The 14,135-nt window shown below is 36.4% G+C and overlaps 2 long non-coding RNA genes across 3 annotated transcripts in view; one reads left to right on the top strand and one right to left on the bottom strand.

Annotated features, from left to right (window-relative positions):
* Window positions 1-14,135, bottom strand: part of LOC105087920 (uncharacterized) — a 372,451-nt gene that overhangs the window by 40,523 nt on the left and 317,793 nt on the right. The window contains exon 5 of the long non-coding RNA XR_837049.3: window positions 886-1,054. This is a non-coding gene — a long non-coding RNA (uncharacterized LOC105087920). The remainder of the gene's footprint in view (window positions 1-885; window positions 1,055-14,135) is intronic.
* On the top strand, window positions 6,980-13,966 carry LOC116152697 (uncharacterized). 2 transcript variants are annotated; one of them, XR_010382768.1, is made up of 3 exons: window positions 6,980-8,561; window positions 8,743-8,946; window positions 13,510-13,966. It is a non-coding gene; the product is annotated as an uncharacterized LOC116152697 (long non-coding RNA). The 2 variants fall into 2 exon arrangements; XR_010382767.1 differs by having other exon boundaries at window positions 6,980-8,946.

Genomic DNA, 14,135 nt, shown 5'->3' with positions numbered 1-14,135 from the left:
CAGACAGATTCCGGGAAACACTTTGCTGAAAAGTGAGTGAAGACTTGAAGGAAGTGAGAGAGGGAGTCCTGTCTGTGGCGTGGCTGGCAGAACTCTAAGACGACCCCATGGCACCACCTGCCTCTTAGTTTGATTTCCATGATGATGTTATGTTACATGGCAAAAGTAGACACTGACCTTAATATAGAGACATTATGCGTGTGGGCCTAACCCAATCACACGAGCCCCATAAAAGCAGAGTTTTCTCCAGTTGGAGGCAAAAGAGAAAGTGAGGAACACCCGAAGGAGGTTCTCCAGTGCTGAGATGGAGGGGGCCACATGGAAGGACCTGGGAGAAGCCTCTAGAGATGAGAGTGAACCCCAGCCTACAGCCAGCAAGAAGATGAAAAACCTCAGTCCTACAACTGCAAAATACTGAATTCTGCCAATGACCTGAAGGAGCCTGGAAACAAGACTCTTCCGAGTCCAGCTGGCCTTCACCTTGATTTCAGTGTGTATGGAGCTAACTGAGCCAAGTGTAGAGGAGTGAAGACACAGTGGTAAGGCCATTGCTTCATGCTTGTTTTCCTAATGATAAGGATATATCCATTAGCTACACAGTATTCTCACACATACCACAGTTTTCCTAGACCTTCCCCTCAGACTAATTCTGTTGCTTCAAGTCTTTGTTATTAGAGACTGCCTCAATAAGGACCTTCATTCACGTAGCACTTTCCCTTAGTTTGCTAATTTGTCTTTCCAAAGATTGTTATTTTATCATAATACATGGGCCTCAATTTTCCCTGGACTCTGGCAGGCATTGAGTATTATCATTCTTTTATATTTGTCCTATTTTAATAAGTAAAAGAATAGCAACAAGTAAGATCTTTTCTATTGAATACTTACAGGAATGAAGATTTCTCTCCATTTGTTTCCTCAGAGCGTTTCCTTTCGTAGGAGGCAACGTTGCTTATTGAGTTACTGACAGGTAAGGCAGTCAATAGGAAGAGGTTTCAGGCTGGATTTGGATCATGACTGGCTCTTCTTTGATCCCCTCGTGCCTCCTGTTCTTCACCTAGGAAATGAAGACAGAGTGTGGCATCATATCAAAACAATATTCACAGAACATTTACAGAAGTGTCATCTTGCATTTCTTCCTATTAACTTACATCTATATATTTTCTTTTATAACAACAAAGTGTTGTATAGTGCAGATAACTCTACTGGATTAACGAGTCCTCAAACATCTTATTCACATGCTGCATAACCTTGAGTAAGCCACTAAACCTCTTTGTGGCTTAGTTTCTGCAGCTATATAATGAGGAACTCGGAATAATTTTTTAGCCAATTCTTATACGCTATGATAGTCTATGATCTTACACAATAACTACCTACCAAGTCAGATGTGGGCTCTGGTAAATTGTATCCTCTCAGCCTAGATACAGTGGGTCTACATTTGACCACAAAATTAGTTGTTTCTGACCAACTCCCTCAGATAAAACACACAGATGAACAATAAATGCTACTTTATTCCAACATATTTAATAAGATAGACGGATGATTTTCAGGGGAAAAGTACATTCCCAAATTGGTTCTTAAACTAGAAATGAGTAGATCAATAATCACACATACAATTGAACAGGTATCAAACGAACATCACTCAAGAAGAAATCTGGCTAATTTTGTTCGTAAATTCTTTCAAACTTTCAAAGGCAAGAAAATTATTCTGCTTTTAAAAAATATTTCTTAAGTAAATATCTTAAAAATACAAAGATCTATGGAAAACTTTCTCATTCACTTTGAGGCTAGCGTAATTTTAATATCCAACTCAAAAAAGATCACAGTGAAAGAAAACTAGATCAATCTTTTTATTCCTATGGATATAAGAATCTTAAAACATTATTAGATTCTGTCAGGCAGGATAAATATAGAACACTTTGAAATTACTAAGAGGGGTTTATTCTAGGAATTCAGGGATGGTTTGATTCAACATTATTTGTGGTTACAAAACTTTTATAAATAGAATACAGAACAAAACTTCCTTAACATGATAGTTTTTTTAAATCAGACTCTAGCAGCAAATATCACACCTAATGGGAAATATCAGACATATTTATTCAAATGTTATAAATAAGATAAAGATGAAACTTATCATTTTTCAATATTGAATTAGAGATCTTAATCAATACAATAATAAAAATAAGAAAAAAATATATATTGCATATGAAAAATGTAATCCTCATTTGAAAATGATATAATTATCTATCCAAGGGCAAGAAGCATCATGTCTCTTTTTATTTAATATTATGGCCTGAGTGTCTTAATATTTCCTGGAACATAGTGGAAGTTGAAATATTTATTGAATGGTAAATAAAAATAAGGAAAATTTAACTAAAATTGTTTAAAAATAGTAGAATGATAGCATTCAAAAAGGTAAGCAAATCTGAAAATCTGTGGTTTGCAGGTATAGGAATGATAGCTGGAATAAAATTACATCTTATGGAAGGAATGTACAGAACCTCTATAAAGAAAATTATGAGAGAAAACTTTAATATCCTTTGAGACATTCATGCTTCTAGATAAGAAGGCTCAATTAAGTGTGAATTTTCTCTCTAATTAATCTAAAATTGTATACAGACTATAAAAATTGCAATAAAGTTTTTTTAAAGTTGAAAACTGACCCAAACTTTATTTCAAAAAATACAGTTGGGAGCCACTGAAAGAAAACGTAATAGAGAAGACCAAGGAGTGAGGGCATTTGCCATTGAAGGTATCAAAATGCACTACAAAACTAGTATCTTTAAACTGTAATACAGATCCAGCAATTGGTGATATAAAATAGAGAATCTAGAAGTGGATCCAAGATACATAAGAATATAAAATATGATATAGATGTAATATGAGATTGGTGAGAACAAAACTATTTACTTTAAATAGCTTCCATTTAGTAAAAAATAAATTGCTATCCATATCACAACATAAAATTTATATTCAAAGTTAAAATTTTAAAAATTATGAAAAATTATAAAATAAGTAGAAAAACATTGCAGAATATTTTAGAATGAGGAAAATTTTTCCTAGGTATGATGATATACTTGAGAAATTTGTCTATATTAGGATTAAAATTTTTTGCACAGAAAAGTGAAAAATGAAGAGCAAATGAAAAATAAGATAGAATATGTCTAAACAAATGTTATTAGTATACATAGAAGTATTAAAATGACAGGATACAGACAAACATCTCATAGAAAAAAAGTGCATATAGATTTGCAGTTAAGCATTGCAGCTTGAACATACACATTTATCTTGGTTCCCTACAGGAAATCTAGTATAATGACATTAAAGGGATGACAAAGTATGGACCTGAAGACAAAAAGAATAACAGAAGAGACAACACAAATGGGAGATGTCAATAACATTTAAAAAAAAATCTTAGCATAGAGAACAGATAGGTGAGTGACTCTGATGCCTTGGTAACGGCATACTGTTCCACAAGCACACTGACCCCATGCCCTATGCATGGCTTTCAGTTAGCATTCCAATGCCTGATCCCAAAATACAGTTAGACAAGGAACACAAGATATATGTGGAAGCACTCCAATATGAAAGACAGAAACCAAAATTAACAGAGAAGAAAAGCTATAACACAAGGAGAAGGAGAAAGCTTTTATATCCTTATGACAATAAAAGAAGCTATTGCATTCATGAAGAAAAAAGAAGAGGACATCATAAAAAGAGAGCAGGCAGGGAATAAGAACAAACCACTACAACATGATAATATGATTGCTAAAATAAAATACCTGGTAGAGATTGGAAAGTATCAGAGTCTAGGAAGTCTAGAAATTCTTCTAGAAAATAGAACAATAAGCCAGTGAGAGAAAATAGGAGCTAAAATATGAGAAATTAGAGGATAAATTCAAGAGGTCAAACCACAAATAGGAGTTCCAGAAAAAGTGAGGACATGTGTGTGTTTGAAAGAGACAGAGACAGAAAACAGAGAGAAATTGTCAAAGAAATAATTCAAAACATTTCCTAAAAACAACAGACACAAATTTACTTAAAGGCTACTCCCAACCATCAGCCCAAGTAATAGAAAAGAACTTGCAAGCATACCATGAAATTTCAGTGCCTGAAGAACAGAGAAAAATTCTAAAAATTAGAAAGAAAGACAAAAACACAAGAGATCAAGAATCAGAACAGCACTGGACTTTTCAACAGCACCATGGATGCTGAAAACAGTGAAGAAAAATGTCTTTACAATTCTGAAGGAAAAATAGTTTCCAGGCTAGAATTACATATACAGGCAAATTATCAGTCAAGTATGAGGGCAGAAAAACATACTTTTAGACCTAAAAGTTTTCAAAAGTAAAATGTTTCCAGGTACCCTTTCTCAGTATCATCCTAGAGTTGCATCCTATAACAAAATTAGGGAAAAGGATGAAATGAAGTCCAGGAGAACAAACTGAAACACAGGGCAACTGCAAAGGGGAATTCAGAATAATGGAGAGAGGAGGGTATTTGTGCAGCGGGCCCAAGTGTCAACTAGCTGACATTGGAGCACAATGATGGAGGCCTATTTTAAAAAAAATATTTTATTGAAGTGTAATTGACTTATAATGTTAGTTTTAGAGGTGTAGAGCAAAGAGATTCAGTTATACATATACATACATATATTTTTTTTCTTTTCAGATTCTTTTCCATTATATGTTATTACAAGAAATTGAATAGAGTTCCCTGCACTATACAGCAGGTCTTTGTTGTTTATCTATTTTATGTATAGTAATGTGTGTCTGTTAATTCCCAACCCCTAATTTATCGCTCCCTGACTAAAATGCTTAACCTATTTAGAGTTTTATTACTCTGGCAGAGATCTGGGTGATAGAGATTTGTGTAAATAGAAAATTAAGTGCAAACCCCCAAATGAGGTAGTTATTAACTCCAGGCAAAACAAAAAGATGAACTAGAAAGAAAATCTAAACTGTGTACTATACTTACTGAGCTGTGTGAGGCGAACGTGATAACCATTACACCACAGAAACTGTTTTACTTACTGAGCTGTGAATCATATTTATGTAATGATGATGTAAACAGTGAATATAAACTTAGCCCCAAATTATGATATATCTGCACTGAAAGGTCAAAGAGAATTGAAAAAGCCTGTAGCGACAAGATGGGATGGGGGGAATGTGAAAGGAGGGATAAATCATCCTTTTACCTACTGGGAAATTAAGAGTTAACATCTGAAATTTAAAAATCAAAAACGTAGTAAAGAAGCATATAATTTAGAAACATAAAATTAAATTAAATATCAGAAGAAACCACTATAAGAGTTGATTTTGAGCATAGTTATCTCTGGGTAGCATGGTTGGGACGGTAAAAAAGATGGGATGGAGAAATGCTATTTTTTGCTAATAATCCTTGTATCCCAGGGGAACTTTTAAATTATGCATATGTAATATTTTGCTAAGAAATAAAGAGTCAAAAGATATGAACTGGAAAATCAAAATAAATTTGAAAGATTAATAATCATCAGAAAAGATGCAAAACTTCAATAAATAATCAAGTATTCAAATTTAAACAAAATATTTTTCATGTATTATATTGGCAACAATTTACAAAGTTTATAATACCAAGAGTTCATAAAGAGGCAGAAAAATGAGGACTCTCACCAAATGCTGATGGAAGTGTATAAATTAGCCTACTTCCTCTGAAGAGAAAAATGGCAATTCATATCAAAATTTAAGGAAATCATGAGAAAACTTTTCAAAAATATGTACAGAAAGACATTTATTAAAGCATGGTTTATAATAGCAAAATATCAGAAACAAGCTAAATATTCATTTTATAGAGCATTTTTAAAAGTAGAACATTAATAAGATAAAACCATATGCAATTAAAATGATATGTAGATTCACATTTATTGTCATGGAAAGATATTGGCATTATACTAAATTATATGAAAAACATGGGTAACAATCGGGCAATACCTCAATATTAAAATGTATTATAATTCACTTTAATTTCTGCAAAGTGCCTTCCTCCTCCATTATATGTTCTTTTAAAAGTTTTATTCTAACTATTCTGTTTATTCTACAAGAATAACTTTAGAATTAGTTTTGTCATGATCCCAAGCTATAATGTGTGATCCCATCCAACCCAAAATTAGCTGTCCATCTTTCCAGCAATCCCTCCATCCACCCATGCTAATATAGATAGGTTGTACCAACCTATCTAGTTACTAATATAGAGCATGGATGATGTCTGAGAGAAAACAGAGATTTGCTTTCTGTTTTCTAACTTCTGCATTGTCTTTATTTCTATTTTTACAATGAAAAAAAATCACACGTGGAATCCTCTCAAAAAATTGTTTCCATTTAACAAAATAAAACAGAACACAATGGGTATTTTTAAAAATGGGATTTTACTTTTTTTTTTTTTTGCAGGACCAGTGATTCATCTTAGACCATGTTGATTCCATTGACCATTTTGCAATGAACAGAGGGAGAGGTTGAAGACAGCAGAAGAGACCGAGATAACCAAGGAACTGAAGTTCCCATGAAGGTGAGCAGGGAAGGAGCAGGAGCCCAGACAGAATGGTTGGTCCTGAACAGGAATAGATGGCTTCAGTGAGGGAAAAGGGTGAAGGTATGTGAACATGAATTAAGAGCGTGGGGTCAGGAGAGGCACGGAAGAGGAAGCTAAAGCCAATGCTGACAGCTCAGCCAAATGAGCAACTTTGAAAATCTGTTTTGTTATAGCTACACATGTTTTCTTTTAAATCTTCTTTCTTTAATATAAAATATATTCATGCTCTGTGTAGAAAACTGGGGAAACATAGGAAAATACAAAAAAGAAAATTATAATTTCCTTTATGTCCCCTTTGTACTTTCCCATTTTCAGTCAATATTATACCCTGAGAATTCCCGTCTTTAATATTCATTTAAAGCATAATTTAATGTCTATAAATTTTTCCATTATATTTAATTGTCTTAACTATCCCTTTATGCTCAGATATTTAGATTATCTTTTTTTCATTCTACTATAAATATTTTAGGAATATCCTTATCTAAAACTCTTTGCACAGCTGATAATTCATTGGAGTACATTTTGACAAGTGGAATTACTGGGTCAAAGGGTGTGAACTGTTTTAGGCATTATAAGCTATCTAGCCTGACTGATTTTCAAAAATGTATCTCTATTTATATTCCAAATGAGGATCCATCTGATGATATCTTCATTAGCATAGGATATTTTAAAAACTCTTGCTAATTTGATAAGTTAAAATTAATCAATTGCTCATTGGGTTTTTTTTTTGTTGTTGTCAGTGGAGATGAACTTGTTTTTATATTTCTATTCCCATCTCCATTTCCTCTACTCTTTCTTTCCATACTGAGCAAGTTTGGATTATATCATGGACACTCTACTGTTACATTGTAAAGACTCTGGATTCTTCTCTATTTCTCCAAAAAGTGTTGACCTCCTTAAGTAGGCAATTAACATGCCTCAAAATACAAACTCTCTCTTGGGTAGAAACTCAAATCTCAGTTCAGTTATTTAGCTTTAACTATTCTGCTTGTAATCTGTTTCATGCATACATGGCGTAAGAGTCAACCAGATATCTGGATAGACTCATGCACAGAATGCAGGGCTTCCTTTCCTCTCTGGTTCTCTCATTTCCAGTAGTCACCCTGCCCCTCACTTTCTAGCACCCATGGTTGCTCCAAGATCAGTTCCAGCTTTTAAATCTGTTTTAGCCAACCTGAATGGCGCAGACTAAAGCCTGCCTTCCAGCTAAAATACACACACACACACACACACACACACACACACACACACACACACACACACACACACACACACACACACACACCCAGACACCCCCACACACACCCATGGGAGAAAACCACCAAGAGCCATTCCCTTTTTCCAAATAATTGACTTTCCTTCAAAATGTGCTTGTGTCTGTTCACTCTTAAACCTTTAGATTGTTATTTTTATGTTATTGTGATTAGAGTTGTTATCTGCAGAAGAGTTTACTTGGCCACTACTGAGAAGAAAATCTCCAGGACTATCGATAATTAATTTTCACTTCTACAAAGGGTTTTTTCCTCTTTTTTTTAAAACAAGATGTAATTCCCAAGTACATCTCAAGAAAGGTAAGTTTCTCAGAATTCCAGTCTTTCTCTTTGAACATATTTGGGGAATGTTTCCTACAAAGGTTGCTCCTGGTAACTGGAGCTGTCTAGTTAGCTTCAAACATCCACAGAAAACTGCACCTGAGCTCATACTGAACACGGTAACAATGGCACCGGGGGACTGGAGTGCCCAGAAACCAATTAAGGCTGTGGTAAAGAAGGGATTTTCTTCAATGGCTAATGGAGACCATAAACAGAGGCTCTGACCACAGAGAATTTGATGCTGGCCACCCTTTCTTCTTAAGTTTGAACAAAGATCAGTGACCAAGAGGCCTAAGCTAATGTAAGCCCCAGGTAACTTTCATGTTTGTATTACTTCATGCTTAGCAACAATCGCTCATCTATGACTCCCTGGCACAAGGAAATACGACACTCTGCAACAACAAGGTATTTGTTAAGATCCCCACGTTCCTTTTCATCTTAAAAGGATGTTAGAACTTACCTGTTTTAACCCATCATTCTACTTATCAGAAACCCACAGTTTAAAACAGGGAAGACCCACCCAAGATAACACAGGAAGGGGAAGAGCTGCCATTAGCAGGCTGTTACAGCATCTCTCATTTTGCAGTCTGACTTTTAGCGACACATTCAAGGTTTCAGAGATGCTGCTACATGATGTGTCCTCAACCTTCCTTAAGGCTAAACTCTAAAGTGTTCTGAGTGGAAGAAAACAGTCTGCTCGGTGATGCAATCACAATCTCCTGAATTCAGCAAGATGACAGTGTGATCACTGCATTTAATGGTTGGCTGTTCTCCAAAATCAGGTTGGCAGGTAAGGGCATGTGGTCCTTCTTGATTCTCCTCTCCTCGCTTCCCCTCCTCCTTCCTTCCCATTACCATCTTTGGGGCTCCATGCTTTCCCCCCACGCCTGTCTCATAGGATTCAGTTAAAAAAAAAAAGGACTAGCCAAGATGTAAGTCAAATAGCAAAAAGGAACTTGCCAGGCCAAAGTCAAGTCAAACCTGAATTATAAACTTCTTTTCCTGTGAAGTGTTTGGTTCTTCATACATAATAATTTCAGTATTCATTTGCTATCTAAAAATACAAGAACATGTTTTTAACTCATCAATCATCCACACTTATGCTACAGGAAATGGAACAGTGCCACTCAGTCTGAAGAAAGAGCTTCTGCAAGTTCAGAAATCCCTCCTTAAGACCTAGCTACCAGCTCAGGCAAATCTTGTAGGACATCAAAGTCCTCAGCATGGAAAAGTCAGAGGAGACGTAGTTTCACATTATAGGAGTTGAAAAAAAATAAAACCTGCCTGTCTTCAATAGTCTGTAAGGTCTCTCTTGTCTCCAGGCAGGAGAGATTCCTAAGGTGTTACCCACTTGATCATAGCATTCCTCGTCTCTCCTTTTATCTCGTGCCCTTCTCCTCTTTCCAAGATCATAAATCAACAGAGACAGGTCTTCATTCTTCTTTTGAAGAGATGGGAAGGGGGGAGTCTAGACTTCTCCTATTCCATAGCAAAGTGAACAACCTAATAAATTTAACTACCTGCATCTCAGGTAAAAACTAGAAATGTTTCCAAGCCCAAGTGGACAATCTGTAGCCAGGAGCCTCTGCAGCACCAGTCCGAGGTCTTTTTCACATTCCCCTCTACTGCAACACCAGGAAGGAAGCCCATGTGGGAAGATGGCAGATTGGTGCAAGAGACTTCAGATTCCAGAGAGGGGTCACAGTCAAATCCAAGAGTGTGTGACAGCTGAAATTGTCCATGATTTACAAATTGCTGAAGGCAGCGACCCCACCGTAAAGAGCAAAGGTCAAAAGGGAAGGCTTGGTGCCCATTGCTGGCATTAGGTTTCTGTCTAGAGGAGAAGACAGCCCACAACTGAAGGACATCTGGAACTAATTAGCGGGACTAAGGAAACTTGAGGCTAAGAGGTAGGGGTGGGATCAGGGTTGCATTAGTCCTTAAAATAAGAAATAGTTGGTCCATCTCACCAAAGGCTCTGCTACTCCTTATCTCTCTCGTCCCCCACATAACTTAAACATCACTGATTAAAGTCTAGCCTCATCTTTCAACTTCCTGCAATACTATGGATCTTATCGGCAGAATAATACAGCTTTACAAAATGAAAGGAATCAGCAGATATTACTGTCTTCCTCCAGGATGCTCTGGACCTGGAAGTGTGGGAGATGTCAGGGAAAGAACTGAATTTCAGAGTCAGACAGACATGAACTCAAATCTTCACTCCACTGCTTACAAGCTATGTGACCCTGAGAAAGCCAGGTATCTCCACTGAGCTTCTCATCTGTAAAACGCATGGCTGATATGAGGATAAAATGTGATAAAATATGAAAAGGCCCCCAATGGTGCTCAGCACACAGCCGAGCTCATTAATTAGAAGTCTCTTTTCTCTATGCTCATGAGAAAACATTACAAATACAATAAAAGTTATTTTTATCAATCAGTCATTCTAGAAATTGAGGCACACAACAGAGCCACAGTACTTAAAACAGTGTGGTTTTGTTTAAAGATCAGGCAAGGAGATCAACGGTATAGATTGAAAATCCCCCCAAATTGTCTTACTCATAGATAGAAATAAAATCAAGTTGAGTTAAAGACCCATATTTGGCGGAAGAAAAGGCTGATTTTGTGCCAAGACAATAAAGGACAATAACAAGACCCTGGACTTGGGAAGATTTTCTTAAAACCAGTTATGTAGCAAAAATAGGAAAATAATAGAAATTTGAACATGAACAAAGGTAGAAGACAAGACAGAATAGTCTGATGGAATAGTCACACCTATAAAATACTGAGAAACAAAACAGACCAAGGATAAGCATCTGAAACTTTCAAATAATTCTTACATATCTATTAAAAAAAGTAAAAAAGCTGATGAAAATATGGCTTAAAGCACACAAATAGGTAATCATAGAAGATGAAATCAGAATTGCCCTGTGAACAATGGTTCTGCCTCATTATTAACTAGAAAATGTAAATTAAAATAACAGTGAATTACCAGTCTGCTACCAGTTTGGCAAAGATTTAACAGTTCGATAATATCAAGTGTAGACAAGCAAGGGAAGGGGTGGGGGGATTAGAGAGTCAAATTAAACATAGCTGCTCATGACCTTGAAATGAGTACAATCAATCTGAAGGGCAAGATGGTGGTATCTATTAAATTATTTACCCTAGGCCCCAGCAATTTCTTTCTACAAATCTGTCCTGGATAAAGACATGCGAAAAGATCTGATGCAGATCTGATGCAGTATTGTATATGAAAAATTTTTTTTAAATTTTTAACCATAGAGAAAGGATGAATACAATTTCATGAACACGAAGAATTCGTGTAAAAAGTTCACAGGAATAGTTTACACATATTAACATGAGTCACAAAAAAACCCAGAAACCAATATTTGATAGTTCTCCCAACATTTGGATATGTATGAAAAATACAAAGAATTTGAGAAACTCTTCCATCCCCACAAATTCACCATACAATCTGCTCTCAGTATTGATGGGAAGATGCCAGTATGGGGACATGAGGTATCAGGAGACTACAGTTTAATCTGCGGTGGTCTGAGTGTTTTCACTGACTTATTTACTGCTTGTGTAAATTTAAAAATAAATATGTACAAATATTGAAGAAAGATTAAGGTGCAAATATCCCAAAAATACTGTCAGTGATTTATTTGGGGGGTGGGGTGGAATGAGGAGGAAGTATGGATGATTATTGTTTCTTCTTTATACATCCCTATAATTTAAAAAAAAATTTCCAAAGAGAAAAACAGTCACCATTATTCAATGATACTCATAAAATCTCAGGTTATGGCACAAGATATCAAGCTAAACTTGTTCAGAAAAAAATGTTCTTGCCCAGTTTTGCAAGCATGATCTCATTCGATTCTTGTATTAACCCTATGAAATGGGTATTATTATCTCCATTGGTAGATAAGGAAATTGAGTTTCCAAGAAACTAGGCAATTTGCCCAAGTTCACACAACTACAGTCACAGAGCTAGCAGGCCAATATATGTCTTTAGATACCAACATTGATATTTTCCCCACCATACCAGAGCTCGCTCAATGCCAATATTAAATGCTACTTTTTTAAAACAAAGCTACAGTTTTTTTTTTTTTACAAATTATAAAGCTGCTTCACTGCTAAATAAATTTGAAATCTAAGAAAGTGATGAATTAAACAAGATTTAAAAATACATAGACATTTTACAGACATATGCATTTAAATATAGGAGTTCAACCAACCTATTTAGGAGAACAATAATACTGGTCTCAAAGAAGGCTGGTGTCTAGAAGAGTCGTTTGCACAAAAGGAAAAATCCTTTGTTCAAACATAATATTCTTATGCAGTGTGATACAGCAGCAGACAGTTCTACAGAATCAGTTGTTCACTGGAACAGTATTAGCAGGATCTCAACTCAAACAAGCCTGAGACAATGAGGCTTTATTGCCTTACAGAACTAGTTTCAGGTATATCTGCATCCAGGGGTTTAACAGATGTTATTAGATCTCGCCCTCTCTCCCTCTCTCTCCTCTTCTCTGTGTTGTCTTCATTTTTAAGCATGCACTAGGCAAGAGGTAGTATATATAACTTTCAAGTTCTCCAAGTTCCCATGGATATACTTTCTTGAAAGAAGAAAAGAGATCTTTGCCTCCGTGTGAGTCCCTGAGAAATAAGTCATCCATGCCATAGTAATCTCTGTAGCTAGTGGGGCTGGTCCATCCCGAGTCTTTATTACCATCCTCTTAACCCCAGGAAAAATGGATTCAACCCCACTCAAATCAAAGGGATTGAACTGGATTATTATAAAATGGGTCAAGAGAGGTTAACCAAAGGAATACTGGGCAAAGAACGTATGAGCCCAATTCATTTGTAGCTTTGACAGTATTATGTGGGTGACCACTGGAAGAGGGGAGACATTCATAACAGCTACCTCATAGGGTTCTCCTGAGGATTAAATGATAGTTGGAGAGAAAAATGTGTTTAATATGGCATCTGGCAGCTAAAAAGTGTTTTATGAAGTTTGTTTCCTAACTAATTAATCAAAGGTGGGGTAGTTCTGAACACTTACATCACCTCATTCCAGAGACTTTACCAGTTAGCAAGTTCAACTGAATAATATAGCATCCCCACTGAATGTGGAACAGAATTGCAAGCCCATTTCAAGTTGTCCTTTGTAAGCCAGGGGACTGTGTGACCCAGGAGTCATAACAACCACAGTAACAACAACTTCAATAACTAACATTTATCACATGCCAACCACGTGCCAAGTAGCCTGCTAAGTGCTTAACACGCACTTTCTCACGTCATCTTTGCCATAACTAACGAAGTCGATGTAACTATCATTTCCATTTTACAGATGAAGAAACAGATGTAGCGAGGCCAAGTAATCTGCCCAAGGTCAAGTGAGTGACAAGGCTTGGACTCCCACTCGGCTGTGTTTGACTCGGGAGCCTGAGCTCTTAACCATGCATTGTTCTGTCTCATGCTGCCCTGCACAGCCTCATAATACCCCGAGGAGAAGACTCAACATGAAATAGCATTTGGCTGCATTCCAATCAGTCAACACATTCATCACCAGCCACACAAAGAGAGCAGGTAGGCTGGACTCCCTGTGCTGAACAAAACAATTCAGGCAAATGCAGGCACTGACCTCTAACTCGATTTGGAGATTTAGCATCTCTATCTTGAAGACCTCCCTACATCTCAACTGCTCTGTTTCATGGGACCTTTTGTTGATGGGGTCAAGAGGGGTCAAAGGGAATTTATCTTTTTAGTTTTTGTATTCTTTTATGAAAAAAATTATTTAACCATCATGGTTCTGGAGTTATTTCTCATTGGCAGAATTGTGGAGCTGTGTACTGATTCAGAGAAGTGTCGGGATGCTGGGCACAGATGGCTTTAATTATTTGGGCAGCCACTGACAGATGTGACGGTCTAGGTTTCTGCTGCCTGGACAGGTGTAAGCTACAGGATTTACCCAGA

Source organism: Camelus dromedarius, chromosome 10 (assembly GCF_036321535.1).
Source record: "Camelus dromedarius isolate mCamDro1 chromosome 10, mCamDro1.pat, whole genome shotgun sequence".
In the NCBI taxonomy this organism is placed as follows: Eukaryota; Metazoa; Chordata; class Mammalia; order Artiodactyla; family Camelidae; genus Camelus; species Camelus dromedarius.
Note: the sequence above shows the minus strand (reverse complement) of the source record. Positions and strands in the feature narration are given on the sequence as shown.